A 9247-nucleotide genomic window follows, 5' to 3' on the forward strand; every position below is an offset into this window, starting at 1 on the left:
CTAGCCAAGTCATATCCAATATAAGACTTAGACTTATTAGGATAGAATGTTTATTAAGATATTTAGCATACATTCCATTCTTAATATTGTTTATGTTTGATTGTAATTCTAATCTTATACTTGATATCTCTTCCTAGTGTATATAGTTTTGTATTGGGTTTGGAATTCTCTTACTTAAACAAAAGGGGGAAGTGCTGTGGAAGGAATCTGTTATGCTTTTAAACTTAAATGATGCACTTGTGAAATGGCTGAGATGGTTACCTAAACACTATCCATATAGTGATACTAGTCTGCATGCCAACTGTTATTCTGGAAAAATTGCAAGATCCCACCCCAAATGAGTATCTACAGGCAATCAATAAATGTGTGCATTGTTCGAAAGTCAGTCTTTACCTAGAAACAGCTCCCTGGGCAATTAAAATTCTATTGGTGAGCACTAAACATATGCAAATGATAAAAACTCTTAATGGGTTCAATAAGCATATACATATGTATGAGGTGTGAATGTACACATGTAGTCATGAAAATATTTATCATAGAAAGAGAGGTGACGAGGGCACTGAGGTAAGATAGAAATGAGAGAATGTGGACTGAGGAGTTAGAGAAGTGGAAATTGTTTAAATATAGTCCTAGTAAATGAGGTTCTCAAAACACATAAAATGGAATAAAGTCTTTAACATGTACTAAAACTTGGTTGGTAAGATTCCTAACCCCCAAGTCAAGATGAGTTCAATTAAGAATCAGACAGGGGTTGGAAAATGCTTACATGGTCCTACTCTTTATTGGTGAACTATTACCTGCTGATAGATTCTAGGAAAAGTTAATTATATTTGTACTCCTTACTGAAGCAACTAGTGTACTTCAAGCCTAATGTTCATGCATATGGTCATGGTTAGTTCCCAGAAAGTCACAAAGCAAAAGAAATGTAAATGAAGATGGGAGACATTTGTGAGAGGTTGTTGCACAGTTTTGGTAGGGAAGAGGCTGATAAGACTGAGTTGGCATGCAAATGTATATATCCAATTTTCAAAAGAAAATAAGAAAAATTAAAAATAACTTACCCATTTTTTCATTAATGAGTTTATTAAACTGGAAATCGTACTTGGAGTACTCTCTTGGATTTCCTTCATTGTCATGTTTCTTTTACTCTTACATGAAAAATACCATGTGGAATCAATTCTTGATGTAATTAAGAACTGGGATAACAAGGAAGTGATATGATAAATGATTCTTGAATGTTTATTTTCTGAACTAAAAACCAGTAAAGGATTGGTAATAATGAGAGTAGCTGAAAACATTCATAAAACCAAATAGGCTGAACCAAGATACTTCTGTACAGTGGGAAAGCTGAAATCAAAGACACATAATTGTAACATGAGGGGGCCTGTTTGTTGGGGGGTTTTCTGTCCTGCCTGGCCCCCCAGCTATTTAGTCCCAGAGAAAAATCACACAAAGGACTCTGTAAGTTATAAAACTGATTGGCCCTTTAGGTCAGGCTTCTTATTAGCTAATGCTCACATCTTGATTAACCCATTTTCCTGATCTTTTTTAGTGATGTGGCTCAGTACCTTTTTCAGTGGGGCAGCTCACATCCTGCTGCTTTGGTGATCTGGGCAGGAGTGGGAGGAATCAGCTTCCTCCTCCCCAGAATTCTCCTGCTCTCCTTGCATCATTTCCATTTTCTGTCTGGTTTTCCCGCCTACACCTCTTGCCTGGCCAATCAGCGTTTATTTAAAACATGATTGACAGAATACAGACAATTCTCCTGCATCAAATAATTGTGGATCAAAGAAAAGTAGAAATATGGTTACATGAACTGTTTTTCATTCTTAAGATCATAAAATTTGGTCAAAATTTATGAGGCAGAGCAAGTGTTCCATCTCACAATATGAAAGAAGATTTAATGGCATGATTCTGCAAAAGGAAAAATAATTAATGAAATTATTAATAGTTTAGATTTTATTCACAATTCTTCTCACAAAAAAGAGTTTCAAACGCAGAAGAAAACTCACATTTTAGTTGTACTGTTAAGAGACAGCCAACACCAGCAGGTTGCTATAATTTATCCTGCATGATTCAAATATATTTGCCTCATTCATGATAGCTTTAATATTCTGTTTGATAATTATAGAAAAGGTAATAATTTCATAACAATGAACTTGTAGGAATGTTGTGGCAATCTAAATGTGTAATATCTGTATTTATGATACAGCACTTAACTGTCGGGGTACATTCTCTTATTTGGAGTATGGAAAATAAACTCATCATGGTGACAAAATGTGATTATCTATTTTATTGCTTAAGTCACACAATGAAGCTTATCATTTGAATAGAATCAGTCTACTGTACATTTAGTAGTACAAAATTTTAGAGGGAAGAGCCATAAGATAAAGAGAAAATCAATTACTGCAATATTGAATCAATTACTTGTTCAATATTGAATATGTTCAAAGTACATTATACCACTCCCATGACAATATCCTTAAGAAAAGCTACTGTTTGTACAATTTATAAATGCAGAAAGGAAAATCAAAATTCTAATTATAAAAGTATCAACTTTAAATGAGTTTTTAAAAGATGTCTCTAACAAATACCTGAGAGAGTTAATGATTAGAAATCTAGATAGTCTTTATTTAAGAAGTCAATTCTTTTTTTCATTGCAGTAAAGAAGAATAATGAACAGAAAAAAAGCTTACCTTAGGTCCAGTGCACTAATCAGATAGCTAATTGTGAAGAAAAACAAGTTATTTTATATTATGTCTGTTTATTTTCTCACACCACATGCTGACTATTATCTTGTCTTGAAATTCTCTTCACAAAACAAATTCAAACATTATTTTAAAATATTTACTTATTTTTATTATGTGTTGTGTATGTATATGTTTTGCCTAAATATGTGTGTCTACCACATATTTATTTGGTGCCCATGGAGCCAAAAGAAGGCATTGAATCTCTTGAAATTGGAGATAATGATGCATGTGAGCCACAGTGTGAGTGGAGGGGACTGAACAGTGTGTCCTCTGGAAGAGTAATAAGTGTTCTTATCCTCTGAGTCATTCATCTCTCCAGCTCCTCATCCATTCATTTTTAATTAAGTCTTATTCAAATTTTCAGGACATTGTGGAACAAAACCAGGTTCAATGTAACAATTTATCACAAATGAGCCTGGCAATGGTGACATAACACTTTAATCCCAGCTTTCAGAGGCAGGTCGATCTCTGTGAGTTCAAAATCAGTCTGATCTATAGAGTGTGTTCTAGGACAGCCAGAGACACATAGGAGAAACCATGTTTTGAAAAACAAAATCAAACAAACAATAAGAATTTATTGCAAATGACCTAACGTGTGTGCACAGTAAGGATCAGATGATAAATAAAGCTAATACTGCCACCCTTTTTCTGTTTTCAACCTGCTTGTTCAGTCTTGGTACTCAGCCCATGGGATGGATGGTGCTGTCCACATTAAGGGTAGTTCATTCTTCAGTTGTATCTTTCTGGAAATAACCTCATTGAAACCTTCAGAGGAGTGTTATAAATCAAATGAGGTTGACAATCATCATCATAGAAGTAAAAGCAATAAATTTAACCTTCTTAATTTCATGAACTTATTTTTATGAATTTTTATGGTCTTTGAATTTATCTCAAGTGTCCTCTTCACATCTCCTGTTTCAAATCTTCATGTCATAATTTGAAATAAGACAGAAACCCAAGTTCACCATATTCTTCAGGAATCAAAGAGAAACCAATGTTGAACATGCCTATTTACCTCTAAGATATTCTTCCCCAATTCTCCCCAGAAGCTGAAATTCATTCCTATATAGACCTGGAAGAAGTAGGGTTTATATGTTTCCTGTATTTTATGTATTTCTATAAAACATAAAAATAGCCTAAAACTCTGTTAGAATAAGTATTCTGCTTTAAATCAAGTTATAACAAAAGATTAACTTATATAAATTGTTTTCTTCTATCCAAACTTATTTTAGTCTTATGAATGGCTTAGGATTGGGGTCTTATCTCTGAAGATAATTGCCTCAACAGCCATTCAGTAGCCTGTTGCAGGTGTGGGACCCTGTAAATACTTTTTCATTTTTGTTGGCATGTTGAGTACTGTGGTCTTCAGATGATTTTGCAGATAACCATATTGTTAATAGTAGCTGGGTATATCATCCCTGTCATGTGCAGAAGGCACGCTCTTGTAGCAGCTGTTCTCTTTCTGAAGCAGTTCTTTCACTTTTCTGAATGATGATCTCTGAGATTTAGGTGTGGGACTTTCATTATATGTGTTCCAGTGGAGAATAGGTGCCACACAGTAACTTACTCTTTAAATTTGGGCTGGTTATTTATCTCTGTACTCATCTTTATCTGCTGGGAAAGATGCATCTTTGATGAGAGTTGAAGGTTGTGCTTATTTATGAAGTTAAGGCTAAGTATTCAGAAGGAAGTTGGAAACTACAATTTATCTAAACTGTAATAATAATCCTCTATATTACATAACAACATCAACCTAGTTTCAAAGCTACATTTACAGAACTAGTCCTGAGGTCCTACTTATAGAGAAAGTCTTAATTACAATTAGAGAACTATTGGTTATACCCAATGTAAAGATGTCACCTTTATATTCCTATGGATATTGTGCCAGATAGTCATTGAAATTCTCAGACTTTACACCTTTGTCATAACATTAATAACTTTTCTCACTTGGTAGATTGCATAGCACCTCCCAACAATACAAAAGCTAGGACTCAGATAGGAGATTTTCCTATCAGCAACAGCTTGAATTCTCCAGGCCCTGTGATGGAATTCATGAATTCTTACTTTCATGTTCTGGCAGACAAAGCAGGGTAATGATGCCAATAATCTACAACAGTGGTTCTCACACTTCCTAATGCTAACATTCTTTAATAGAGCTTCTCATTTTAGGGTGACCTTCAACCATATAATTATTTTTGTTTCTACTTCATAACTGCAGTTTTGCTACTATTATGAGTCATAGTGCAAATATCTAATATGCAGTATATTTGATATGTGGCCACTGTGAAAGAGTCTTTTGACCTCAAAAGAGTTTTTCTTGATCCATAGATTGAGAACTACTGACCCATAATATTTGGGCAACTCAATCATACTTGAAGTTGTTTATTTCTTCTCCTTCCTCCTCCCTATATATCCCTATGTATCACCCTCCCTAATTAAGTATCACTACCTTTCCTATTTCCCTTTCATAGGACCTGTGCCTCACTATTCTCCTTTGAAAACTTCTTCCTCTTCCAGTGTCATCTTTCTGCCTGCCTGGCTTCAGTGCCCACTGCAGTCCTTCATATGCAAATCTCAAGACTTGAATCAAAGGCTTACAAATAAAAGAGAACATGCAGTGTTTGTCTCTTAAGCCAGGGCTAATTCACTGAGCATAATACCTTTATGTTCACTTTTCACCTACAAAATATGATTTAAAAATAATGTATATCTATTGAAACTATTTGTCAGAAAAAGAGAATGGTATGAGATCGAAAGGAGTGGGTAAATATAAGCAAATAGGCCAAGGTAGAAGCAAATAGGGAGACTAATGGAGTAGAAGATAGATATATAAATAATTATAGTAATAAAAGTAATAAAAGTAGGGTTCAAGATGAGATTAATGTTTAATGATTATAGTATGTAGAATTCTGACTCAATGAATTTATAGGTTCTTCTTTCCTTAGATACACTGGATTATTATTATAAACAATAAAATCAGGTCTAAACCTTATTTGGTGATATAATTATTGTATTTTTAATACCCAATTTAAAAACTAAACAATTCCTTGCAAGATAAATATTTGAATATTTGTTTTTATTTTGTTTTTAAATAGGTGATATATTATTATTATTATTTAACACTATTATCAAACACACTAAGGGTCAAACAAATCACCTTCTGAGTCATGTGACTAGACAGATATCTTGTTAACAATTAGATCAAAGTGATATATCAGAAAGGCAAACCTTCTCATATTTTAATGAACACCCTCTTTATGATCTGCTGGTGTGATCTGTCATCTGGGTACACTGTCCTTTTAAAAGACAAGATTTGTCCTTTTCCTGACCCTCCTTTTCTGCCTTGGGAAGTGGATATCCTGCCTCCTCCAGACTTCCCTCTCTCTCTTTTCCTCTCTCCTTATGAGGTAACTTCTGCTCTCTCTTCCTCTCTCTCCTCTTCCCCCTCCCCGGTCTGTGCCTCTTTCTTCTTTCCCTCCTCTCCATTCCCCTTTCTTTTATCTCCCCCCTTTCCCCTTTCTCCCATCTTTCTCTCTATCCCTTACCCCTTTCCTTATCTCTCTCTCTCTCTTCCCCATCTACCCTCCTCCTCTCTCTACCTCTCTTTTTACCCCTTTCAACTTTCTTTTTCCCCCCACAACCCACTAAATAAACACTATAACCAAACTCTCTCTCTGCAATGGCCTATCTTTCTGTCTCCCAAACACTTTGGTCTCCTATTCTTCAAGGTGACCTGCCAAGTCTCAGTGTACTCACTGAGGCCAGGGGGTCCCACTGACAACTTGGGTCACCCACTGCAACACCTACTGGGACAGACATTCCCCTCACCCTTATAAATTTAAGAAATTTAAACCCCTCTTATTTGTCATAAAAAGAAAAAGAATATATGAAATCTTTAAAATCAGCATTGAGTTAAATATACCTATATGATAAGTCATCTCTGTAAAGGAATAAAAAGATACATTTCCTATTCTTCTAATAATTTTACACAGCTTTCTTATGAAGAGCTCCAAATAATTCACAATAAATTGTAGACTCTGGTTAAGTATCTAATATGTATTCACATAAGCATGTGTTTGAAGATAGAGCACATTTGAAAAGGCACCCAGAAGAATCTAATGGTGTTCAATAGAGAATAAAGTAGCTAACTGAATTTTGTAATACAGTCAGTAACATGATTTTAAGAGTGCATGGTATTTGCAAGCAAAGTGCTTTATTATCTATAATGTTGAGACAGTTCACAGAAAGCAGAATTAAACCTTCTTACATCCAAGTGATTTCCTCATAATGGATAATGAGGAAGAGTTTCACTCTAATGCTTTCAATATAAATATTTTGAGTGACATTTCCCTTCTAGATCTTTTTATACTTGATAAAAAAGTTATTTTTGAATATTAAGAGAGAATGCCATTGAGAAAGGGGAGTATCTTACATTATTGATATGAGTACTTCATGTAATAATAATCTAGATCTAAGACTCCAATGTCTCTGGCATTTTGACTTTGTTATACAGTATTGTCATCTACAGAGTTCAAATTTCAAAACCGTGTTGTAAGTCAGTTTATGATTTTTGTCATGATTTGCCATCTTCATACCTATCCTTGGTAACATGCAGCATGCAGGCTACTGGCCAAATATATCTGAAAGTCTCTATTTTTCAATTAGCATTGGATATGTTTTTTTATTTTAATTATAAATTTTAGATATTTCCCCCAAAAATAAGTAGACAAACCAGATAAAAAGAAAAAATACTTAAATGTGTAGCTCATACTTAATAAAATATATTTGCTAGATAATTTTTATGGACAGCCATCAGGTATAAATAATAATGAAGAGACTAGGATATCACACTATTAACATGCTATTAATTTGTCTTGCTTCATTTCATGAATGTCAACAGTAAATATAAGACTTCTGCATGAAAGGCAAAGAATAATTTTAATTAAAGTAACTAGAGCCCAATTGATTACAGTTTATAAAACTTCTGCAACACTGGTCTAAAGTGAAATGAAGTTAATGTTGGTAGAACTTGAGGAACCGTCAATATTCAGTGAGAACATTAGGCAAAAGCTACATTGAGACTTTGCAAACTAAATAATGTATAAGATATACAAAGATATTTTCCTTTTGTGCTAGACTGAGATAGCATATTTCTTAATACTGTTTGCCTGTAAATATTCTTTAAAAAGATCAGTTGAGAAAAATATACATGATACTTTGTTTAAATGTTTAAAAATAGATGACACCTTAGAAGAAATAGCTCCCAAGGTCCAAATGAGGAGCAGAAGGAGGAAGAACATGAGCAAGGAAGTCAGGACCACGAGGGGTGCGTCTACCCACTGAGACAGTGGGACTGATCTAATGGGAGCTCACCAAGGCCAGCTGGAATGAGAGTGATGGATCATGTGATCAAACCGGACCTTCTGAATGTGGCTAGCAATGAAGGCTGACTAAGAAGCCAAGGACAATGGCACTGAGTTTTGATTCTACTGCATGGATTGACTTTGTGGGAGCCTGGTTTGTTTGGATGCTCACCTTTATAGACCTGGATGGAGAGGGAGAACCATGGACTTCACACGGGGTAGGGAACCCTGACTGCTCTTAGGACTACAGAGGGAGAAGGAGGTGGGGGAGGGGGAAGGAAAAGGGAGACGGGGAGTAGGTGGATTTTTTTTTTTAATTTATAAACGATTATTAATTTATAAAAGTTTCCATTTCCACCCCTCCTCTCAACACCCTTCCACTCTCCCCACTCCCTCTCCTCCTCCCTCTTCATCCATAAGAGCAGTCAGGGTTTCCTGCCCTGTGGGAAATTCAAGTTCCTCCCCCCTCCCTCCAGGTCCAGGAAGGTGAGCATCCAAACAGACTGGATCCCAAAAATCCAGTATATGCAGAGGAAACAAGTCCCAGTGTCATTGTCAATGGCTTTTCAGAGAGACTCCGTGTCAGTAACATTCAGAGAATCCGGCCACATTCAGAGAATCTGGTTGGATCACGTGCTCGTTCAGTCCCAGTCCAACTGGCCTTGGTGAACTCTCATTAGATCAGTCCCCTTGTATCAGTGGGTGAACGCACTCCTCACGGTCCTGCCTTTCTTGTTCATGTTCTCCCTCCTTCTTTTCCTCATTTAGACCTTGGGGGCTCAGACCAGTGCTGCAATGTGGGTCTCTGTCTTAATCTCCGTCCATCAACTGGTGAAGGTTCCCTCTGATCTTGCCTTCTTTGCTCACTTTCTTTTTCCTTCTCCTTCTCGTTTGGACCTAAGGAGTTAAGTCCAGTGTTCCAATGTGGGTCTCTGTCTCTATCTCCATCCATCGCCAGAGGAAGGTTCTGTGGTGATATGCAAAATATTCATCAGTATGGTTATGGGCTAAGGCCAGTTCAGGAACCCTCTCCTCTGTCCAGAGAACAATCTGGGGATCTCTCCTTGGACCTGGGATCCCCTTTATAATCAAGTCTCTTGTAAACCCTAAAATGACTCCCTTAGTTGAGATATA

The sequence above is a fragment of the Myodes glareolus genome, chromosome 25 (assembly GCF_982192425.1).
Source record: "Myodes glareolus chromosome 25, mMyoGla1.1, whole genome shotgun sequence".
NCBI classification, from domain to species: Eukaryota; Metazoa; Chordata; class Mammalia; order Rodentia; family Cricetidae; genus Myodes; species Myodes glareolus.